Source organism: Xyrauchen texanus, chromosome 43, assembly GCF_025860055.1.
Source record: "Xyrauchen texanus isolate HMW12.3.18 chromosome 43, RBS_HiC_50CHRs, whole genome shotgun sequence".
Classification (NCBI taxonomy): Eukaryota; Metazoa; Chordata; class Actinopteri; order Cypriniformes; family Catostomidae; genus Xyrauchen; species Xyrauchen texanus.
This window is the reverse complement of record NC_068318.1, coordinates 11219867-11245957: the sequence shown is the minus strand read 5'-3', so window position 1 is coordinate 11245957 and position 26091 is coordinate 11219867. Positions and strand designations below refer to the sequence as shown.

The window sequence follows — 26091 nt, the reverse complement described above, 5'->3', positions numbered from 1 at the left end:
GTTTGTTTGTGTTGTTGAAGGATAATAAAAAAAATAAATAAAAAAAGTATGTCGAAACAATTTACGGCAATTGTAGACAGTAGTTATTTGAGAAAATTGTTATGTATATTTTGATAAGTCACTTGTTATTTGTATCCTTTTTTTTTTTTGGCAATAAAGATGACTTTATTAAGCTTTAAAATAATAAAAAAAAAAAAAAACTTCTTTGAATCACGAACTTCAGTAGAGTCTATAAACTGTTTGGCCGTAAAATGAACCAATCACAAGACATCTTATAGGGGGGGCACCTGGGGTGGCCAATCGAATTTCATATATATATATATATATAATAAGACATCTCATCTTAATCCAGGAACATTTCACACAAAGACTCAGTACTTGATTTAACCCTATAAAATGTACATAATGCATTTGGACCCAAAATGGACACAATACCTAGCCTTGCTAGATAATTCTGAAAATTACTTTATGACCTGTGATGATAAAGTAATGATTATATTCTGATTAAAATATGTGTAGTGATTTGTAATCACTTATAACTGACAAAATGATTATCTTTAATCTTGTTTTATTCATGTAATTTTTACTAAGAATGGTAACTATTCAGAATAAAACACCTCGTGGTTTCTATCATTTAAATTCTTTCTGCATTTCAGGAATGTTTAAGTTAATTAATTTTGTATATATTCAGTTGTGCCCTGCGATGGACTGGCGACCTGTCCAGGGTGTCCCCCGCCTTTCGCCCAATGTTAGCTGGGATAGGCTCCAGCCCCCCGTGACCCTGTACACAGGATAAGCGGTTGACGATGGATGGATGGATGGATATTCAGTTGTTTATATTCAGTTGACACCTTTGGGGTGGATCCAATTTCAGCTCAACTGTCCCACAAGGAGAGGCATTTTCCTCTTCAGTCTTTCTCTCTTCTTTGGCTCTCTTGCTTCTTCCACTTCCTCTGCAGCTCCTCATTCCTTCACACACTTGCCCTCGTGGCTTACAGTCATGTAGAGTCCAAGGAAGCTCGGGACACAAAGTCCCAAGGAAGCCTCTCACTCTGCTCTACAGTTCACATGTGATGGGAGGTGTGAGTCTTCCATGCGGAAGGCCTCGCTTCAAAAACCCCATTGTCCATCGATGCAACACACAAAGAACAATCTACGATCATTTCTACTGACGATCATTTTTACTGATTCAGCCAAAGAACCAAAGCAACGCAACGAAATGCAACAACAAGCAAGCATCTCTCCAGACTTTGCTGAAAGTACTGGTGTATTATTTAAATACTTTGGGTAATCCAACTGCAAATCGAGTTAGTCTCAAACAAGTATCAAATGGTTTCCAAGACATTGTCTGTAGACTCCATAAAGTTCATTTTCTCTGTATAGATCATTTAATTCACCTGTTACACTACTCACCAACCGGTTTCATGTTTGTATGTGTTAAATCAGTTTTATGTTTCGACCCGGCCCCGCCCTCCGCCCTGCCACATTTATATTCAAAGATAATTAGACTGTGGTATATTTTGATAATCTCGTCACTTGATTTTTCAAAGATCCGGCCCTCAAGCTATTCTGAAAATATGTGTGATAATATTTTCAGTAAGCCATGAGAATAATATTACTCTAATAAGTGAATTGATCATAATTCCCTTATTAAAGCTAATTCCTTACAATAGAAATTTTGAGCAGATAAAACGAGACGTTGTATTACGATTTTAATTGTGGAGAATTTTTTCAGCCATTTATCCTTCTTTTAATGGTTGTCAAACGTGTCTAATTCCATTATAAATTTCCCTACATACCTTAATGATGGAGGTACCAAGCACTTTACTCCATACCGTGTACATCTACATTAAATTAAATTCCTACAGGGAGGATGAACATCACCCTCCCAAATAAAGTTTTCACCACACAGACTTCCGTTCTCCCTTCCAAAGCCCTTGCCTATGAAGTCGTGCTGGGATTGGATTTTATGTTTTTCAGTGGCTTACAGATCAGTGTGACAGACAGGAAATATTTAAGTCTTCTCTTAACAAGGATCATCCTTTCCATACAGGCAATGCCAGTGTACCTGTCATCAGTCCCCAACACCTGAAAAAAAGTCCCAACAGTGTCTCCCTACAAAGTTCCATTCCTCCCCCTAAACCCACTTTGATGTCTCAACCACCAGTCTGCATGGAAACACTAATTGACACTGCTGTAAATGATGGCCACTTACTGCTCGATGGAAAACATCAGCTACACCAAATCCTGGAGACAAACCCTCAAGTCTGTACCCTCCGTCCGGGGCGTACTGATGTTCTCCAATACCACATCTATACCACCCACCAAGTGCTCATCAAACAACAGCCATACTGCATGACACCTACCAAACAAGCTGTAGTAAGAGAGCGGCTTGAGGACATGTTGAATGCTGGCATTGTGGAACCACCACACTCTGGGTGGGCTTCACTTGTCTTCTTAGTCCCAAAAATGATGGAAGCCTCATATTGTGTGTGGACTACCGTAAGCTTAATGCCATTACTGAGAGTGATACTTACCATCTCCCGAACATCACAGTGATCCTTAAGTCACTTTCTGGAGCAGCCAACTTTACTACAATTGACCTTAACAGCGGCTACTGGCAGGTGAACATGGACCAAGAGAGTAAGCCAAAGACCACCTTCATCACTCCATCAGGGCTATACCAGTTTAATGTCATGCCCTTTGGTTTAAAAAAAATGCCCCTGCGATGTTTTAAATGCTAATGGAGAGCGTTCTGGGAGAGTTGCATGTAAGCAAGTTTGAAAAAGAGCAAGTTTTGTCTTCAGGTGATGGCATTTCTAGGGCATGTTGTTAACCTCAAAGGCATATCTGCAGACCCAAGTAAAGTTGAGGCCATCCTTTCATATCCTTTGCCAAGAAACATCAAAGAGGTCCAGGGCTTCCTCAAATTAGCCGGGTGTTACCACCGGTTTGTATCACATTTCTCCAGTATTGCTGAACCCATTAATGCACTGAAAAAATATGGATGTTTGTTTCACTGGTCTCCATGATGTCAGCAAGCTTTTGTGTATTTGAAATCATGCCTCACCTTTCCTCCCATCTTTGGCCATCCCAACCTTCAACTTCCCTTCACCATGTATACGGATGACAGCGGGACCGGTCTGGGTGCCGTACTGACACAGCGGAAGGATTAAACAGAGCAAAAAACAATTACTCAACTACTGAAAAGGAGTGGTTAGCTGTAATTTGGGCTCTGGAAAAATGGCAGCATTACCTAGAGCACAAATTTTCCCAATGTTTTCACAGACCATTCAGCACTGCAGAGGGTAATGAATTCCACAAAAACCACCAGTTGCCTTATCAGATGGGCCCTATGACTTCAAAGTTTTGATTTTGTCATTACGTTTCGCAAGGGAAAGCTAAATGTGACACCTGATGCTCTGTCTCTGATTCCCACCAGACCTGGTTGTAGCCTGTATACCAGCCAACAGGAGGATCCAGAAGTAGTAGTAATACGAGCGATCATGGTGTGTTGTTGAATATAAACACTGAGTGACACTGACTCACTTCACACCACCTAACTGGCTCATACTACACACAAAAATTGTATTTTGCCTCCACCTGCTGACTAAAATATGTAATGTCACAAAAGTAAATGTAAAGAGACACATATAGCTCTTAATACATCTGCACTGCTCTTAAACTTTAGCTTAGAACGGCACGAACACAAGCGGAGTGATACAAACAGTGAAGCGTCAGAATGCTGATGGTGTGAGACCATCAGTACTAATAGAACGTCTCTCGTCCAATCAAGGACAGCATATATATATATATATATGTACACATGCTGGTGGCCATAGTTTGGAATAAAGTACAAATTTTGCTCTTATGGAAACAAATTGGTATTTTATTCACCAAAGTAGCATTCAACTGATCACAATATATAGTCAGGATATTAATAATATAAAAACAATTACTATTATAATTTGAAAAATAAAACTAACTTAAACTACTTCAAAGAGTTCTCATCAAAAAATCCTCCACGTGCAGCAATGACAGCTTTCCAGATCCTTGGCATTCTAACTGTCAGTTTGTCCAGATACTCCGGTGACATTTCACCACACACTTCCTGTAACACTGGCCACTGATGTGGCTATCTTGTTGGGCACTTCTCACGCACCTTATAGTCTAACAGATCACACAAAAGCTCAATGGGGTTAACATCCATGTGGCAGAAGTTCGTATTTGGGTCAAAAGGATGAAGCGATTCCAACTCAGGAATGTCACTTTTTATTAACAGAAAATAAACCAGTTTGCTTAAAGTGCAACGGTGAAGCTTCACTTTAAACACGCACAGCTTCTCAGCTGGGCTCTCTCTCTTTTTCGGTTGACTGGGCCGTCTTTTATCTCCCCTGATGCTCACTGTGAACATGGAAATAGTAATTAGTCACAATTCATCTCATGTATATGTCCTTACCGCTCTCCCTCTCCCCAGATGGGCGCTTGACAATGCCATCACCTCCACAATCCATAAGAGTGTTTTCCAATTATCTGTTGTCCAATATCTGTGTTTCTTTGCCCACTCTAATCTTTTCTTTTTGTTTTTCTGTTACAAAAGTGGCTTTTTCTTTGCAATTCTTCCCATAAGGCCTGCACCCCTGAGTCTTCTCTTTACTGTTGTACATGAAACTGGTGTTGAGTGGGTAGAATTCAATGAAGCTGTCAGCTGAGGACATGTGTGGCATCTATTTCTCAAACTAGAGACTCTGATGTACTTATCCTCTTGTTTAGTTGTACATCTGTCCTTCCACATCTCTTTCTGTCCTTGTTAGAGCCAGTTGTCCTTTGTCTTTGAAGACTGTAGTGTACACCTTTGTATGAAATCTTCAAATTTTGGGGGAATTTCAAGAATTTTATAGCCTTCATTCCTCAAAACAATGATTGACTGATGAGTTTCTAGAGAAAGCGGGTTCTTTTTTGCCATTTTTACCTAATATTGACCTTAAGACATGCCAGTCTATTGTATACAGTGGCAACTCAAAAACCATCACAAAGACAATGTTAAAATTAATTTTATGAACCAAATAACTTTCAGCCATGTTTGATATAATGGCAAGTGATTTTCTAGGACCAAATTATCAATTTAGCATGATTACTCAAGGATAAGGTGTTGGAGTGATGGCGGCTGGAAATGGGACCTGTCTAGATTTTAAATAGTCAAATAGTGATGGTGCTGTTTTTTACATTTACATGTCCTAAATATAGCAAAAATTTTTATATAATTTATATATATTATACATTTAATTCATGAAACATACAGTGAAAACCCTCTGCTGAAATACATTTAAAAAATGCATTAACAAAAGCAGTTACTGTCAGGAAGTACAAGAACCAAACAGCTAACCATTATACTGTCCAAATGTTTCAGAAAACTCAACCTGGCATTCACCTAACGGCTGCTCTCTTCATTGTTGCTTGGGATCAACAGCACATGGGGATTCCTTTCCTAAGCCGCCCTGTTTCAGTGAAATGAATATGAAAAATATAAACTTCAAGAAGCATATTAAACTAAAGAAGACTTTACATCAAAATCTGTTTTTTTAAAAAGAACGTATAATTCATGGCTTTACTCAACCATGTTTTCCCAAACATACAAGTTGTCATTCTTTATTACTCAAAGAATAAACACATGGTTTGAATACATTCATTAAAGAAATAGTTCACACAAAAATGACAATTCTGTAATTATTTACTCACCCTCATGTGTTCCAACCCTAAATGCTCGTATTTTTCCTGTGGAACACAAAATCTTTATGCAGCTCGTATCCATAAAACATCAGTTAAAAGTGAACATGATGGAAAGCTCCAAAAAGGACACACACACACACACACACACACACAACTCCATAGAAGCATCATAAAATAGTTCATATGATTTGCATACATCCAGTATATTCCAAGCCATCTGAAGCCATATCTTTGAGGCACAGGCAGTAATTTCTTAACTGATATATTCATATTCTGGTTCAAGAATGGCACAGAGCATATTGCAAATAGTTTCAGAAGTCTCAGAATAGTACATATAATCATATATATGGACTACTTTTATGATACTTTCATGATGTTTTTGGATCTTGACAGCTGTAGTAACTATGAACAATCATTGTAAGGAAATGAGCATTTTATGCTCCATGGAAAAATGATAGCATGCAGGCTTGGAATGACTGGACTGAACACTTTCATTTCTTTTTTTCATTTTGGGGTGAACTATTCCTTTAATGTATTAAAAACCATTAGTTCCCTTTTAGACATTCAAACTTTTCATATATAAGATTTCATCCACTGGAGCAGGTCATGAGGAGTCACTCCTGCTTCGTTGGGAATCTCCATTACTTTTGGACAGTGTTTTCGTAATGGCACCACCAGGTCATCATAAGCTGCATTGGAAAAGGTTGACAGCATAAAACACAGATGAAACACTTTAAGTAAAGAACCTGAACCTGAAAATCAACAAAGTCATGACCCTTTTAGAGCTGGGATGCTGATCCAGTGACTCGGCTTACTTGCAATACACTCAAGCAACCCGGGTTCAGATCCAGGTCCGATAGAATGCATTTGTAGCTTTGAAGCAGATTTGAAGTATTTTTAACCGCAATACACCACACCATAATACACCGGGCATGGGCTCAATTTCACATTCATTTCTATTGACTACTAGTCATGACAACGGGCCCCACAGTGCAAAAATTGTCATAACTTTAAAACATATAAAACCACTGTAAATGAGAAGAGTGGATTTTTTTAGAGAAAGCACTAAAAATAAGCACTTAATACCTCAGACAAATAACATGTCCAAACACTTTTCCCAACATACAGATATAGGTTCAAATGTACATGAAAGTAAGGAAACATGTGTATTTTAGGTGCTGTGGCAAGTCAGGATTTCTTTAAAGTTTTTAAAGAGCTTAATCACCTTTCAACTTTATTTTAGAAGTGCAAATAAACTGTTGTCTTTGTTAATATGAGGTTGTGGAAACAACAAGTATAATAATAATATATTATATATGTACAGTGTATATATAGCTATAAAATATCATAAAATTATGTTTAAAATAGATGAAGAAAGTGTCACACATCAGGACACTGATGACAATGCTTAAAATTACTCACATAAATATGTTTATTTAAAAAAAAATCTATGAAAACAAATTTGGCCAGAATATGTAAATATATAAATATACTAATATAAATATATGTCAAATAAAATTAAAACAAACATACCTCTTAAAGTGTAGGACTTTGCAGATATTTTGCAGATTAACTGCATATTTTCACTGTCTGTGAGTTTGTTGCATCTTTATATATGCAGAATTTCAATTTCTTCTCCAGATTATTCTTGAGAAAAAGTGAAAAGCCAGTGCTTTGACAAGCAATACTGTTCTGCTGTCCTTTACAGCTATTTGAGTCTTTGTTTAAAGTCACATTTTTCACTTATTTTCTGCATGTTTATCAAAAGTGATCATTATTCAGTAAGCCGGACTTCAGCTCCCACAATGCTTTGCGGTATGAATAAATTATATGACAAAACATGTGCTGTGCATGGCAGACTCTCTGCCGCTACCATCCCAGTATTTGTATTACAGCCTGGACTTATCTGATGATGTTTAATAAAGTAAACTGTCTTTGTGAAATAGTTTGAGTGCTTGTGTGATTTATCTTCTGGCATTGACAAGTAATGAAATAAAACAACTGTTACACTTGCAAAAGATTTGACAAATGCAATGTCCGTTTAACAACACATCTTAAACATGAGAGACAAAAGCGCGGTTATAAAAGCAATGGAGACATGAGACCATTGAACTGGATCTGAAGCGTTATAGAGAGAGAATGACAAACTAAGTGCAAGTTCTCGATATGTGACCGATGAAAATGATAGAATTAAACTTTAAAAAGTACAATGCTCAGAAATATGCAACAAACAATAATTTTGTATCAACGTAAAAGAACAGAGTATGCCAATATCAAATATCTACAAAGATAGAACTATTTCTTCTTTTCATTGTAAAAAGCAAGCTGAACGGTGTGTTGTTTTCACATTCAAACCATACGTTCTTTACTTCTGTAAGGGGTTAAACTGTTTCATTAGGTAATACGATGTTTACACACGTAGTGTATTTTGTGTGCAAGGGTCACAGTTGAGGCATTCTTTTTATCCATCAAGTGATCCGTGTAACGTTGGGAAACATGGTAGAGATGTGGTTAAAGAAGTATTACTCTCTGTAATACAGGCAATAATTAAATATAATTACTTAAAAGAACAGAAAGATTTTAAAATTCAGAGACGTTATAGTCTGCTGTAGGCCTACACCGTTATCATAAAACTCATGTAAATTCAAGTGTGAACATTTCAAAGAAATGGGGAGCTAGTGTGACGCTCTTGTTCTACCCTGCTCCCGTTACACTCACCCCCCTAAACCTCACTCCCATCCGGGTCACGGCACCAATATGATGCTCTTGTTCTACCCGCTCCGTACGGGACTCGAATATAGGTCTCCGGCGTGTGAGGCAGGTGCTCTAACAAGGAGGCTAAAGGCTACAGCCTCTAGCGTCAATCGCTAGTGCACCTCTTGAGGTCAGGAGAGTGAGGTTTACACACTGCACAGCTATCTACCAGCTGGTCCGTTACACTAGCATACTGGAAAACAATCAAATGACGTGTGTTATGCACACATAAGACATTTTAACACCAATTCACACCCTGAAACTACATTCATGATACTGTTACGTCAGTGGGGTGTCAAACACAGATGCAAAGGATGAGTTTACTTTGACACCCATATTTTGCGTGATGCCAACTGATCTTCGCTTTACTGATTTTTATTTCAAGAAAACAACAAAGTCTACCAATAACTGATGAAGTAACAATTTACAAGACTGCATTTACTCATTAAAGTTCTTATATTGCCACAATTAGATTTTTGTTTGTTGTAGAGTCATTCTCATTTGTAAATAGTTGTTTGTTTAAATGTTGCGATATTTTAACAAAGATGTCAGTTTTACACACACACACACACACACACACACACACACACACACACACACACACACACAGTTTAAAAGTAAGTATCATTATAATATCAAATTCACAACGATCAGTCCTTTATGTATGTATATATGTATGTATGTATATATATATATATATATATATATATATATATATATATATATATATATATATATATATATATTAGATGTATTTAATAGCATTCTAAAATACACTTGCTGAAATATTGTAAACTGCAGGTCTTCCGCTGCTCAATTGTGTGGGGAATACATATATTGTTGTATTCGGCGCTGCATAAGATCAGAACTGCGTTCTAGTGGATATAAAAAATGGAACCAAATGAGAATGTTCCTAGAACGTTAGGAATTTGTTCCATAAATAAATAGACAAACAAACAGGAACAACACGCTTAGTGCATTAAAAGGTTTGTTTTTATACTTCTATTAAAAATGTGGTGTTAGTATTTTTTTGTTTGAACTAATTTAACGAATCGTTCGCTCCCGCATGTAACCAAAAACACGGAAGGTATGTCGCAACTCTGAATGCAACTATTAATTAAACACACTTGAACCAACTAATGAGAGCGTTTTGGTTTAATTAAAAAATTGCAGTCAGGTGTGTTTTGACATGGTTGAAAATAAAACTCTGCAGGTAGTTCCGGTGTATACAGCAGATGTGACTGTTGTCTAACTTCATTACAGGTAACGTAGAGTTAATCAAGAGAAACCGATGTAATCTTTTTATAATTTTTTGATATCTGCTAAAAAGGAAAAACATGCTTGTTTTTGGGTTCACTGATTAAAATGCATTCTGTTTATGAACGGGTTCAAGCAAACAATTTTCATCGTGGAACAATGGGGGCATATCAGTGCATCCTACTACTCTTCAGCTGCCAGTTCCTTTACACTTTGGGTAGACTTGGGTGTTTTCGACTTATTTTATTCCCATTCTTTCATAAAATTGGAATATTGAATATGCATATTTGTTTTAGTTCTAGCTCTGAATTGTGAGGTGATGAGTGGAACACTGAAGCAGATAGATGCTGGTTCGGGCTCAGTGGTTGGAGTGAACAATCAGAATGAAGTCTTTGTCTTGTTTGATAACATCTTTACAAAGATAAATGTACCTCTCAAACACTTCAGTATTGGTCCTGCTGGTCAGCTGGGGGTGAATGTGACAAACAACATCTTCAAGTTTCAGAGTGGCCGTTTTGTGCAGTTTCCAGGTGAAGTTGGTTTACTCCCATTTACATTAGTTTATAGTTCTTATTAGTATGCAGTATAGTCAGATTAATCATGTTTTCATAGGCCTTCTAAAACAGGTGGATGCTGGAGGTGATCAGTTAATTGCGGGTGTAAATATGAATGATGACATATTCTGCTTCAATATGGATGCTAACAACAATGGCCCATCCAGCACAATTCCTTGGGTACAGCTTACTGGGAAGCTGAAGTATTACAGCTGTGGCCCGTACAGCTGTTGGGGAGTGAACAGCAATGACAACATCTTCATCATGAAGGTAATGTTTCAATTTGAAGTTAAACTACTTGACTACAGTATTGGTAAGTCTATAGTAGATGGGGCTGGGAAATTTACACCAGTAAAGTAGGCTTCATGCATCTGCTGCAAGTGCTATAATGGTACATTTTGATATGAGTGACCGCATCCTTTTTGTCTTCGTACATAGGGTGTGTCTAGTAATAACTGCGGAGGCTCTGGCTCTTGAGTCTGTTCCTGGACTTCTGTCTATGATCGAAGTAGCAACTGATGGCAGTGTCTATGGTATCAACTATCAAGGGGTCTTGTTCCAAAGGTGAGCTGCATAATTGGAGCAATTATTTAGAATTTGTCTCCTACACAATCAACAATCTTTCTTTTCTACTGCAGAGTTGGCGTCTCTCGATCCAATCCCACTGGCTCTGACTGGACTTCGTATGTTGTCTGTCCCAATAGCCACAAGCATGTGTCCTTTGACCTGGGAGTGCTGTGGGTTATTTGTGGTGACGGCTCCATCAAAAGATGTACTTAGTCTTGTTCATTACTGCATCAATGAGGAACTTGACAACAGAAAACTGAAATTAGGTTTTATTCCCTTTTGCAGTGAAATTTAATAAAGCTTTTCGAGAGACTTAACTTTTTTTTTTTTTTTTTTTTGTGGGGATAGTCCTTTTTAGTATAAGCAAGTAAAGACTTTCTGAAGCCGGGCTAAATGAGTAAACTCTGTTACTGCGCTTCTGACATAAAATCAGACCCTCAGTATAAACAAGAAATAGTGTACAGATTAAGTAGGAAAAACACATCAATTTAACATTTTGGTTATTTCACATCTCTTGGTATGTCAGCAGGCTATAAAAATACAAAGAATAAAAATAGAATAAAATCCCTCATTTCCAACCCTCTCCTTGAACGTCATCTCGTAACACGGATGACCGCTGCTTATAACCCTCTTTACATATCAAAACATTCTCAGAAAGAAAAGATATACCTCATTTTAACACATTTCACAATAGCTCTTGCTACTTGTATCATATTTGTGTTCATCATCCTCTGGATATACTGTCATTTTTACCAATTGAACAGACATCCCTGCTTTAACCAGTCTCTATACTGAGCTGGAAACACATGTTATAATGCATGGTAAACATAATATCAACAGTCCTATCACCGCAATTTGTAACACAGTTTGAATCAGCCAATAACCCCATCCTCGCCAGAGATTCGTAAACCATGTACTCTCAACATGTTCTGACTCCTGTACGGCTTTTCTCATGTGTTCAATTACATTCGTGATGTTGTCGCTGTAATCTGGAATATTGAAACAAGACATTCCCAACATATTCCAAACTCTCCTTCTCTCTGCAGTTAACATACCAAGAACCAACCTGTTTAGAATGACCGCATCTAACTGTTTAATTTAATCATTTATCATTTGTCAAAGCATTTTCTGTGCTATTAGCTATTGCTAATACTGTCCATGCTAGCCCATTTATCTTAATAATTGTTACGGTTGTACCCACCCCTAAGAACAATGACCACCCCGCATTTGCTGCATAGTGCTTTGGTAAAACCCCAGGCAAAATTTCAACATTTATTTTTTCCCTTCCCACCCCAGGTGCCTTGTTTGGCCAAAGATGTACACAGATGTACCCACATTCATCAAATAGCTGTACAGTTGTCCGCTGTTCTGTCCTTCACGTTGATTCTGACCCTGCAGTCAGACCATCCTGCTTTAAACCGTCTCGCATAATTTCACGATGATTACTGCTTGTGACCACACTATGGGGTTCACTCTGCACACAGGCTGTGTTATTCTCTGTGGTTGGCCTTGCTCTTCCACTGATAGTGGTACTCGGTTTTCAAACATGACCTTGGCGTTTATTGACATTCACTCGGAGCAATCTCCTCCTGTTGCTGATTCTCCTGCGATGTGGGCGGAACTTTCCTGCAGTGGTTGGCATGAACCCACGTAGCTCTCTCTGCGACCTTCACTGCCGTGTGAGTCGTCAGTAGCACTTGGAATGGTCCCAGCCACCTTTTCGCCTTCCAGCTCTTTCTCCTCAGGTCACACGAATCACAACGAAATCGCCAGGCCTGATCTTATGCAGGAAGGTTTCAGCAAGCTTTCTCTGAGCAGCTTTCACCTGAACACAAACACTGGACAACAGAGAAGACATTTCTTTGCAATAATTCAACATGTCATTCTCACACAGATCTGTTTATGGCAGCCTTTGTTTCCCTTTTCTATTCCCATGAATGGTGGTCTACCAAAGAGGATTTCAAATGGACTTAAATTTGTTTTGACTCTTTTTCTCATTCTGGTGTACATCAACACAATTGGGAGTGCTTTAACCCATGTGAGCCCAGTTTCCTCACAGCAATTAGCCAATTTGTTCTTGATCGTTTGATTCTCCCTCTCAATAGTGCCTCCACTGGCGGCATGGTAACTGCAGTGTGTTCTCATGTCAATTCCCAAAAACTGACCCACCTCCTTTATTGCTTAATTGACAAAGTGTGTCCCATTGTTAAAGCGCTGACAGACAACAGTGATGTTCCTCGCCATCCTGCTCTGTGGGGAGGAGGGTGGCAGGATTCAAAGTTGTGCATCTTTTAACAGTTATGTTTGGCATGTCCAATACAATTGTGTGGTACCCCAGCCATCAGGCTGTAGGTGACGTTCTCTGTTCTTGCAAAATCATGGAGACTGTGTGTGGAACCATCAAAGTTAAATCAGAATACCCCACAAATTTCCCTGGATGCCAGTATTGCCAGTTCAGCAACCACCACAGACCTCAAACAGTGTGGCAGACCTGCTGCTACTGCATCAAGTTTGGTTGAAAAATATGCCACAGGTCGCAGTCTGTCTCCATGAGTCTGCAAAAGAACAGAAGTCATAAACCCATTTTTCTCATCAACCATCTGAACAAACAGTTTGTTTACATCTGGCAGACCCAAAGTGGGAGCCAGAGCCATTTGTACTTTCATGTTAGCAAATGCCTCCTCAGCTTCGCTTGTCACATGACCTCAGCCCTTTCCCTGTCATCAGAGCTCGTAAAAGCTGTTCAAGAATGGCATAATTAGAAATAAATGTACGACAATAAGCACACATTCCTAAAAATTACAATAATTGTTTTTTCGTAATTGGTTTTGGCACATCTTTTATGGCCTGTACACGTTTGTCACAGATGAATTTACTGTTTGGTCTGATAACATGTCCCAAAAACTTTATTTCCTGTTTCACAAACTGCAATTTTGAAAGACTGACTTTATGTCCCTCTCCTTCTAGGTGCTTCAAAAGGGACACAGAGTCAGCCACACACATAGCTTCATTACATGCACAGATCAACAAATCATCCACATACTGTACTTCAATCTCAATCACATTTTGACATAAATGCTCCTACACTTCTGCTGTGTTTCACTTCTGCACTTATTTCAGCCCAATCTGTTGCTTTCATGCATTCTCTCACAAAGGGGGCCAGATCTGCCCACAGCTGCTCTTTGGCCTTGGTCGCTGATAAGGGTGGCAGTGTTCACTGCTATCAAATAGAACTGCATTTGTTTTTCTGTCAGGCAAGCTGAGAGCGCACATAAATTTTCTGTTCAGAAAATCTGATCAAATTTCACAGTCTCATCTACTACCCCGTTAAACCACCCCTCCTCATATTGTGGTTCACGTTGTAGCGAATCAGCTCTATATTCTTCCACCATTAGGTAGCGAATCAGCTCTATGAAATATTAATAATCAATCATAACTTGTTATAATCAATTATGAATATTTGGATCAGTTAATCGGGTTAACTTGATGTAGCTACATTAACATTACAACCAAATACTCGGTTCATCCCGTGAACACTCAATATTGGTTATTAATTAATTAATTAATAGAAATGTACATTTCCGGGCAAGGGAAATGTCTTTCTTACTAAGTATTAAGAGCAAGTAGTCAAAATCTATGATTAGTGACTTTAGATATGAGCTTGAGACACAGACAACTTTACATGTGACATGAACAAGACTTTATTAACTAGACTAAACATTTAAACTACTCTAACATACATATACATACATTCATACAGTTTACCAAGGGAAAGAGGGCTGAAGCAGAATACAGGAAGGCAAGAAGTTATAGCATTGTTTGAAGTTCAGCAGATCAACAGCCTGAGCAAACCATCATATTAGTTCTGACACGCCCTTTTTAGAAAGGGGTGAGGATACTTAATGTATCAAATAATGAGACTAAGTTTGATACTTGCATGTCCCATTTGAATTAAACTGTCCTGATGCAATTTGTTGAGGCTCCAGTTGATCTTTGATGATGTTGTCTTGATATCTTTGGTGAATGGTAAGACAAGGCCGTACGTAGCCTGGCACATGCTTGGGAGTCCTTGGGGCCTTCTAGTTTGGCATCATTCAGCGAGAGAGTGAGAGAGCACAAGGCTCAGAGAACCAGAAAGCAAGAGATAAGCGACAAGAGAGAGGAGAGAGAGTGGGCTAAGAGGGGGCTAAGAGCAAAAAGAGGAAGTGGGCGCAGCAATTTTATACCCTCAGGAAACAGGTCCCACCTCTCATTGGCTCGACCAATAAGAAGGGTTTGAGTTCTAGGCGGGAATTTGGTTTATTGCTCTTTGTTGTAAAATTGCCCATTGCATGTGCAAGAAAGAAAATAGGAAACATACTTGTAATACTAATATGTTGTTGTTATCGACATATCATGTACACAGTCATTTCAATCTTCAGAATACCAAGTTATAGAGACCAAATATGCCACACATATGATTTTGGTTAACCATAGTATGCAAAGTCTGAAACATTAACCCATTAGTTTGCAAGAAAACATAGATCAAGCACATTTAAGGGAAAATGTGAGATGGCACATTAGATACATGTCAATATTTATCACATGGATATATAGAATATATATATAGGATTAACAGGGTTCATTTCTCTTTCTCAGTAAGAGAATGAAGTGAGGGTCAGCACTTCTCTGAACATTCCTTTGGAGGTCGTAAAAGTCTCCCTTACTCTGGGCATGAGAGAGTTCCTTTGTCAAAGCTCATTTGCATGTTTATGACAGTAAGAGATTTTGGGCTGAATGACTCAAAAGATAGTAAAACATCACGTAATATCATTCTACAGAGATCTTATATTCGAATTCAGCTCGGACAAATCGTAAGGTTTAATTTGATACCAAGAAACATGTGTTTAGTACACTTAGAAAGGGAATATACACTGAGGCTATTAAATATGAGGCCTCAGAGTTTAAAACACACAACGAAACAGTTCTAACGAGTTTGATATACCTCAGAAATACACAACATACAGGGATTACACGTATTTCATTAGCAATATGCAGTTCTGTGTTTAACTGAAAAACACACACACACACATTTTTACGTTCAAAGTTTCCCCCTTCCTGTCCACACGATAAGCACGTGGTGAGCATGCGGATGTCACATGCGGTTCTCTGTCAATAGTTCATTGTCTCTTTGTCAATACATTTATTGTGCTTGTGGAGACTGGTTGGCGCTATTTCAGTAATTAGGGGAGTTTTTAACAGTAAGTTCTTGTTTGTTCGTGAATCTGTTAAAGCCACTGATCCTCCGCCATACCTTACAACGTTCAGTTACGACATGTGACGTGCAATGCAATTGGTCAGGCGTCATATTTTCTGTGTTAAATGGCATTGTTCGATCTTTTGCCAATTTCAAGATCATTTTTGCCCAATCATCATTTTTCACATGCCATTCATATACCCACTGCGGTTCAAATTTAGAACAAGATATTTGTGGTTCTTCCTCAATGCTAATCCCAAAGGAACCCCCGTAAGTGTCAAATTTAATTCACACATTAAATCTCTGACCATTAGAGTTACCGGACAAGCTGGTGAACACAGAAACGTATGTTTAAATGTTCTCCCCTTCTCCGTCTCAGACTCCAAGGGCACAGTGAATTTTTCAGAATTCAAATGGCCCGAGGCCAAAGTGCTATCATGCACTGAACCTGTCAATTTTGGTACACATGGCAAGTCACATGGTTGTATAGTAGAATGGCCAGCCCCAGAATCTACAAAAAAATTTACTAATGTCCCATCAACTAACATTTGATATCTCAGCATTTGTAAAAACCCTGAACTTTTGTACATTCTCAAATATTCATCCGAAACATTCACATAAAGCTTCATCAGTCACACTCAAAGATTTGCAAGCATTGTCTTCATTGCAGAGAGCAGTATGTAAATCAGTGTATGTGTGTGTGGTTAAGAAATGTTCACTTCCCTTTTCTGTAGCCAGCAGCTGATCACCCTCAGCTCGACCCCCTCCTCGCTGCTCTCCACTTTGCTTGCTTCAGTCTCCCTTTTTTCTTACCGGAAAGTCTGTAGCCCAGTGTCCCTCTTGTTTGCACAGTTTGCATTTCGTGCTTTCTCTGAACTCATGGTCGTCAGTCTTACACAAGCCGCAATTCCACTTCCGCTGGTTTCTGTAGCCTCTTCCTTTTGTCGGCCCATTTCTGCCACGGTTTCGATGCGCTGACATTAGATTGTAGTCGCACAACTGCCAGCTGAAGATCTTTCTCCCCCTTTGCCTTGACTTTGTCTTTCTTTGTCAACTGCTGTTCCTCTGCATGCAGAGCATGTCCGGGTGGAGGTCAGCCGCCCGCTCTTCCATTCAATGTAACTTGCTTTCACCACTTGTGCGATCTCAGAAAAAAGTTAATTCAGGTCTCCTTCACTGTCCGAGTCGGGAGAAGCTGCTTTCAACACATGTTGAACGCAGCCACAACAACCTTTTTGTGCCTCGCTGCCCTGTTCCACTGATTCTCGCACCACTCAAGTACAATTGCAAATTCTCTTGGCGTAACTGGAATATTATATGTTAATAAAAACTCTATAAGAGTAAAGTCGCCCCTCTCCATCAAATAGCTGGCCCACCAGCAGAATCTGATTAAGTACCCAATTCTCCAAAAAGAGTGACTTGTTTTTATATAAAATATCACTGTTATTCCAAATTAGATACCTGTGAGGTGAGAAATTGTGCTTATAAATGAGAGACCATGCTAAAAGGACCTGCTTATGAAAGTTGGACAGTTTTACTGGGAGTTTGTCCACATTGTAGTTACAGTTCAAAATAAAGCTCAGACCACCAAAGCGAGAGAATATATAGTGGGGAATAAAATTCCAAATCGAGACAGGGTTTTTAAGAAAATGCTGTGCCCAATTCATCTTAAAAGTATTGTTTAGAGTATTGATGTCCAAAAAGTTGAGCCCACCAGATTCATAATTATTCATAACAACACTTCTTTTGATATAATGTATACGATTTTTCCAGATGAAGTCAAAAAGCATTCTATCAATATCTTTACAAATTTTAATGTTCAGGTGTAAAGAGAGTGCTCCGTATGTCAGCCGGGATATCCCCTCAGCCTTGGTAAGTAACACTCTGCCTTTTAGAGATAAGTCCCTTTGCAACCACTGGTTCAATTTTTTTTGGTTTTTTTTACATTCTGACATGTGTGCCGACACCTGGGCAGGGTTGCGCCAGATGTGCAAGTTCTCACGTAAGTTCTCATGTAAGTTAGGAGGTAAAGTTCACATTAAGGGCTTACTAGTTAGTTTGTAATATGTCAGTGCTTAATTTGGTCGCACCACCTGTTCTTAAGGCAAGACTTAACTAGTAAATCGCAACTCTTCAAAAAGTAATGCATAGTCACATAATATGACGTTTATCTGTATTGATCCAATAAAAAGCCTTCAAATTTATACACAGAAGTGTTAAAAAGCCGTGAATTTAAGTTTGATCTCATTACAGTTAATGTTCAAACCTTATCTGCTCCTGTAACTGTCAGCTGTTATATGTTAAATCCCCATAAAATATGATAAGTAATAAAAGTAGATTTAATAAATGGTATATTTGCCCTGTGTAAATAACGATATATTGGAACTGTATCTAAAATAAATAAGGGGTGGAAAAATAGACATTTATTCATTTTAATATCTTATATATATTTCATATATGTTAACACTTGAAACCGGATGACGCACATTGAAAGAGCTGCTTAAAATATTTTTTTTCTCTCTCTCTCTTGTAAATGTAAACGAGTGTAAATGCCAACATCATAACATATGTCGAAATGATTAATGACTTTCATGCAAAAAATGAGCACATTGATGTCATTAAATAAGTCTGCTTTTTTTATTCCAACCATTACTCCTGTTCGGAGGCTTCCATAAATATTTAGTTTATTCGTAGTGTTACATCCTACCTAAGTTTAATGGTGTAACACTCAAGTATTTAGTAGTGCGTAAATTGTGACTTAGCCTAGTTGTGGAGTAAAATAGGCACTAAGTTGTAATGTACGGTAGCTGGTACAACCGGCCCCTGGACTTGTGTGTGTGTGTGTGGCTCTGCATGCTGCAGTGTGTGATGTCCTTACATTAATACAGCACTAGATGGCAATCAGTTTCTGGTGGTAGTGATGTAAAGACAGAGGAGAAGAGAAGAGTGAGAATGCTGCACATGTACATGTTTTAGTTGTCCTGTTGATTCTGAACATTTTAGTTTCCTGAAGGAATATCTTTTTAGTCTTTCTTGTCTACATAAAGACACAACAAACTGGCGACAAGGACGTTTTTATTTTTTTTTACTGAGGATGGCATCTGTAAGTGCTCCGTTTCTAAGCCCTTTTTTGCCTTGTCCCGGTGAGCCCGCAATACCACTAGTCACATGGATGAAAATGTTTCAAAACTATATGTTAGTGATAAATGCAACTGGAGATTCCTGGCCAGAAAACGGGCTTTGCTTCTTCATTGCCTTGGAACGGAAGGTCAGAGACTATTTTATACTTTGCCCAATACCGGTGACAATCTGGCAGATGCTGTTAAAGCTCTGGAAGAGCATTTCACTCCAAAAAGAAATGTGGTAGTGGAAAGACATGCGTTCAGAAAACGAATACAGCGAACAGATGAAACAATTGTGCAATACATTGCTGCATTGAGAGATTTGGCTACTACTTGTGAATTTGCTGATAATTTAGATGATATGCTGCGTGACCAGCTAGTTGAAAACATTGCTAACCCTCGCATTCGTGAAAGTTTAATAGTGGAATCTAAATGAACTCTTCAGACCACAATTGCCACACAGCTAGAGGCTGTTGATGCTCAGGCGAAATCAATGATTACAAATAATTCTTCTTCAGTACAAGCCGTAGGCCTACATGCTACTCCTGCATTCGGACGACAGCGTCCAAAGGCCAAATTCAAAACATGTACCTCATCAAAAAACTCTTCTTCAGCCCCTTCAGCTCAGATATGCTTCCACTGTAGCTCAGCTGGACATCTTGCAAACGCACAGAATTGCCCTGCTGCATCTGCTAAATGTAACAATTGCAATAAGACTGGACATTTTGCACGAGTCTGTCGTTCCGGTCCTACTCGTTTAGTACATTCAGTTGAATTACCAGAGGTCTGTATTCTTAATCTGCCTGGAGCAACTGACCGTTTGATGTGCGATGTGACCATAAATGCTACACATGCTGCTACACCCGTGTCTCTTCAACTCACAGTTGACTCTGGTTCATCGGTGTCCATCCTGCCGAAACAATAGCGATTGCTAATGTGACGTCATCGTGACGTATTACCAGTGGTGAACGCAAAGCATTTTGGGAATCCGCGGCACAAACAGAAGGCGCCAGACTTGATTGCATGGAGGGAAGAACGCAGTGTTCAAGATGCCGTCTACCTGCTGTGTTATAAACTGCAATAGTCGTTCTTACGATAGAAGTGGCATAAAGCTTAAGAACGGAAAATCCTTTTATCGTTTTCCAGCGTGGAAAAATAATAGTACAACTACAAGCCATGTTTCAGAGGTGACAAAAAGTGCGACAATGGCATGGATAGCAGCAGTAAGGAGGCCCAAGATTACCTTCTATAACACTCCACCACACATGATGGTGTGTTCAAAGCATTTTCACAAAGTTAAATTACAGAGAGTAATTGTAAATGTTATGTTGTGGGCAAATAACCAGCATGTTTGACGTTAGGCCAATGTTAACTGTTAACTAGCATGAAATGGCTAGAAAATTAGCTTAAGTTACCAATGTACTAAAGTGTAACGTTAATCAGTTTTAAATGTTGTACATCTAGGCTACATAGCAATTTATTTGGTGACTGTGTTTGCAGGCAAACCTGCCTATGAAATGTTGGAGTGTGATCCTGACTGGGCCTGGGATATGTGGTGCCTTGTGAGGGGGAGGATAAGACTTTGCTGGATAAAATTGTGGTTGTGTGCTGTGCTTTGACCAATATGTGTCCAAGTATTGTTGTGAAGCCGTCGTGTTAGAATTATACACCATGCTCACATCTAATATGTAAACATTTATTTTATTTTTTCAAAAGATTTTGTAATGTCACTTCTCACATGTAATGATTTTTAGCCATCTCTGTAAATAAAATACACAAAGACTGAATTAAATTCTGCCTCCTTTATCTGTATTAAGGAAGAATTGTGCAAAATCAGTTTGGATTGCAATACACAATTACATAACTTAAATGGTAGTAACAACCAACTTAATTTCAGTTTCTTTACATATTTAACATCTAAATACATTTAGATGAAGACATTTATAAAGAGTCCATCGAAAAGATAACTGAAAATGTATGAGGTAGGTTGTTGGTGATAAGTCACAGACATGTGCAAGCATCGCATTGCCATAACTCTTCTCTGGCTGGTGCGCTGCTGAATCCCACGCAACCTAAATGGAACCACTGTATAGGACAGTTCTGATTATCGCAAGCAACCATGTCTGCAAACATTCAGGCTGTCTGCAAAAGCACCACAACACAGCCTTTTCAGGTTGACCTCCCCTGACCAGTCACTCGTAAGAATCCAGTCCTTTGGTTCCCTTTATTTTCTCGTCATATCTCGTTTTTGCATTAGGATGTAGTTTTAGGCGGTATGGTCCGACAATGTTTTCTTTAGCCAGCTGCATTTTGTAGGATTATATTCTGTTTTTTTTTATTATTTTCATGCCACTAGCCTGCTATGCGATGCCAGCCCATGTAAACGGGCCAAACATACCCATAATTCTTTGCGTTCTGATGACGTTGCCGCCCAGTTGGTCACATGTCTTAGCAATCTCTATTGTATGAACAGCATTTCCGCTCTGTGCCGTTACAAGCTCCTACTGCCCGTTTAGTTACTTATTCACACAAGCCAATTTCAGTACTAGGCTGTTTACTTGCAATGGTAACTAAAGATGGCCTTACATGTCCTGCACACTTCTTCATTGTCGACAATGGCACAGCTTTGCTAGGCATGGATCTGATTAAAGGACTCCAGCTCTGATTTGATGGACACACTGTGTTGCCGCCACCACAATCTGCTTCAGTTTTCATATGGAAGAGATGATAACATTACTGCAAGGTGCAACTGTGTTTTCGACTATAGATTTGGAAAGTGCATATCATCAGGTACCGCTTCATGAAGACAGCAGGGACCTGACAGCATTCATTACACACAAGGGCCTCTTCAGATTTCGTAGGGTAGGCTACCTTATGGCTTGGCGTCTGCTCCATCTGCTTTTCGGAAAATGATGGTTGTCATTCTAAAGGGAATTAAGAATGTTGCAAATTACCTAGATGACATCATCGTCTGGGGACGTTCACAACAGGAGCATGATCAAGCGCTAAAAGATGTGCTGCAACGTATCAAAGATGCTGGATTGATGCTAAATGAGACCAAGTGTCAATTCAGAAAGCAGAGCTTGAAATTTTTAGGACACATAGTGACTGCACAAGGTATTCAGCTGGATCAGGAACATCTCTCTGCAATAGTTAATGCACCTGCACCATCAGATGCTGTTCAGTTACGTTCTCTGCTGGGACTCCTCTCATGGTACAATAAGTTTATTCCAAATTTCGCTACAGTAGTGGCGCCTTTGCGTGCATGCCTGAGGGACGACTGTGGATTTTACTGGTCTGATGAAGCTCAACAAAGCTAAGCTGAAGTAAAAGAGCTACTTGTACATAGTCCTGCTCTTGCACTATTTGATGTGGGGCTGCCAGTGGTCATTTCTACTGACACGTCTGATTACGGATTAGGTGCTGTCTTTTCACAAATAGACACTGATGGTCAAGAACGTACTGTCGCTTTCGCATCCAGAACGCTCACCATAGCTGAACAGAAATACTCCACTGTTGAGAAGGAGGCTCTGGCATGTGTTTGGGCAGTAGAGAAGTGGAGGACATACTTATGGGGTCGCAGATTTACTTTGCGGACTGACTATCAAGCATTAACTACGCTGCTGACCACAAAAGGGAATGATAGAGCTGGTATGCACATAGCTCGGTGGGCTGCTTGTTTGCTCCGTTTTAATTACACAGTTCAGTACCGTGCTGGATCTGAAAACCACACTGCGGATTGTTTGTCTTGCCTACCCCTGCCTCTTACTTCAGATGCAGAGTCGGATACAGTTTGTTGCTTTACTGTCCACCAGTTCAACTGTCATATCTCAGGATGAATTTGCTGCTGCCTCTGCTTGTTGTCCTGAACTCTCTGCACTGCTTACACAAATTGTGCGTGGTTGGCCTCTATCTTCTGCTGCTTTGGATCATGTTCTACATCCGTACTACAAACTAAGGCATGTGTTCAGTGTGCAAACTGATTTTGTGTTCAGAGGCTCTCGGCTGGTGGTGCCTGGTGAATTGCGTGAGGCACTGGTTCGCATTGCACATGATGGTCATCAGGGAATTGTAAGAACGAAACAACGCCACTAAGTGAAATTTATTGATGGCCCAAAATGGACACATTTTGGCAGACAAAATCACTGCCAGTCAGTTATGCCTTTCTTTGGATAAAACTGCTAAAGCTTCTGTTGTTCCACTTCAGCCTGTTCCTTTGCCCTCTGCACCCTGGGAAAAACTGGCGATAGACATTGTTTGCCCTTTCGAAACCGCTGTTTGGGACTGTCGATATGCCCTGACACTCACTGACTACTATAATAAATGGCCTGAGGTAGCATTTACTGTGTCTGTGGCAACAAAACAGGTGATTTCATTTCTTACCTCTGTCTTCAGTAGACACGGCAATCCAACAACTCTAGTAAGTGACAATGGGCCTCAGTTCACTTCACCAGAGTTTGCTGCATTCCTGAATGAGAGAAACATTAAACACATTCGTACTTCGGTATATCACCCTGCTGCAAATGGTGCTATTGAACGTTTCCACAGAGTGCTTAAAAGTACAATTCAATCAGCCATTCTAAAATCAGCACATGAAAAGTAACAGTGACTGACTTCCTGCAAATTTACCATGCTACACCACATGCTGTGACAGGTGTTTCCCCTTTTGAGTTACTCCATGGGAGGAAAATGCGCACCCGTCTCAATGTCATGAGACCCTCCACCTTCTTGTCAGGAGCATACACAAATGCAGAAACGTGTTTCAGCATGGCAGGATGTCATGAAATCTCGCTTTGATCATAAGTATCGGACGTCATTCTTCTTTCCGAAAAGGGGATAAAGTGCGCATAAAGAAGCCAGTACACGTACCAAAAGCTCATCCAAAATTCACTCCTCCAGTTGAAATGTAAAAAAAAAATTGGCCCTTACACTTACATCTTGGAGGATGGAAAGAAGTGGCATGCGTCATGTCTCGCGCCCGTGCCGACTAATACACTGGATAATGGACTGACCACCAATGCTGAAAACTTGCTGCCGTCTCATGTTCCATTGTTTCAAAATTCAGTGCCTTCGGATGCTCGTGCGCTAGAGAAACGTCAAAGACGTGAGCCAGTTTGGTTAAAAGATTATGTCTATTAGTCACAGGAATTGACATGGACTTTTGAAAAAATAAATACTTTCATGTACATTTGAAGTACTGTTATATAATGTACATATTGTTTATTGTTGGTGTTTCTTTGCATTAATTTAATGTGCTGTTTAGTGATTCACATACATGTGGAATTGTTGACTACAGAAATAATTCATTTAAGTAAGAGGGGACTATGTGATGTCCTTACATTAATACACCACTAGATGGCAATCAGTTTCTGGTGGTAGTGATGTAAAGATAAAGGAGAAGAGAAGAGTGAGAATGCTGCACATGTACATGTTTTAGTTGTCCTGTTGATTCTGAGCATTTTGATTAACGTTTCCTGAAGGAATATATTTTTAGTCTTTCTTGTCTACATAAAGACACAACACAGTGGCTTTTGGTTATAGGAAGCGCTGCACGGACTTGGATTTCTGCGAGCATGCAGTCAGATTTGTGTTTTCGGTTAAACTGCGTTGCATTTACAAGCGTTGATTGGGTGGGTTACTGCATTGCATTTAGATCTGTTTATTTTTTCCGGGATTATCAGTCTAAATGAATGCACTGACAATTAAAGTAAATTGTTAAAACTCAAACTTGAGCTTTTACTGGGGCACGTGCCCCAGTAAAAGGGGTCTAGTGACGTGCCTGAACAAGGCATACTGTATGATCCAACCCCTAAGAGCCTCCCAAGCCACGCACACAGAGGATACTGGGGACCAGTTTCCAATCTAGCAATCAACAACAGATGAAATGAGGTACTTGGATGGAAAAACAAAATCTATTCTAGAATAACTCTTATGGACTGATGAAAAGAATGTATAGTCTAAAAAAGTCAATGGTGGGAAATACACGCTTTCTCCCTGCCAACAATTCTATTTTTATGGGGGGTTTGACTACTCCGTGAACATGCATGTGCACCTCATGAACTAGTGCGTTCAGACCATTCTTCAGTGTCCGTCTTGGTTGAAACTGTGAAAAACATTTCCATTTAAGTCATTTCAAAGAATACTTGCTTTTATGGTGGCAACATCCACCATCATACAGTTAAGTCTATTACACATGATGCCTCCCCATTTCTGGCTCAAATGTCCACCAAACTTGTACATGACACGCTTGGCACCACGGGCCAAGATGGCGGCGCGGTAGCATGCAGCGGCCACTCCGGATCCACAATGGTGCTATTTTTGTTACAAAAGCCCGACTTTTGCAGCACATGGACATCGGAGCAACCGGTGTTCGTGTCTACCATCACCAGACACTACTAAAATATAAGACTCATGCAAAAACCAAGCTGCATGATGATCTGCAGGAGGCGCTACGCGTACTCTGCTTGCTGCGGAGACCAGGCCTCCAGTCCTCGGCGTCGCCTGATGCCGGTGGCCGGGAGAGAGGACGTCGTAAGCGGTGTGCGAGAAAGCGGAAGAGCAGCAAGAGGGAGGGGGTTCATGCTAGGCTAAAAACAAACCCTAGCCGGCCGGCTCTCCCGTCTATCCTGCTCTCAAATGTTTGGTCCCTGGACAATAAACTGGACTATATCCGACTCCAGCAGGCTACGCAGCGTGAGTTTAGAGATTGCTGCATCTTTGTTTTCACGGAGACGTGGCTCAGCGACAGAGTTCCGGATGCCGCCATTCAGCTAGACGGGCTCACTTTGTTTCGTGCCGACAGAAATACTACTCTCTGCGGTAAGACTCGCGGTGGTGGCTTGTGTGTTTACATCAACACGGAATGGTGCAA

The 26091-nt window shown here is 39.7% G+C and overlaps 1 pseudogene; it reads left to right on the top strand.

Annotated features, from left to right (window-relative positions):
* Nucleotides 1–9900: 9900 nt before the first annotated feature.
* Nucleotides 9901–11075, top strand: LOC127636177 (fish-egg lectin-like; annotated as a pseudogene).
* The last annotated feature ends 15016 nt before the right edge of the window (nt 11076–26091 follow it).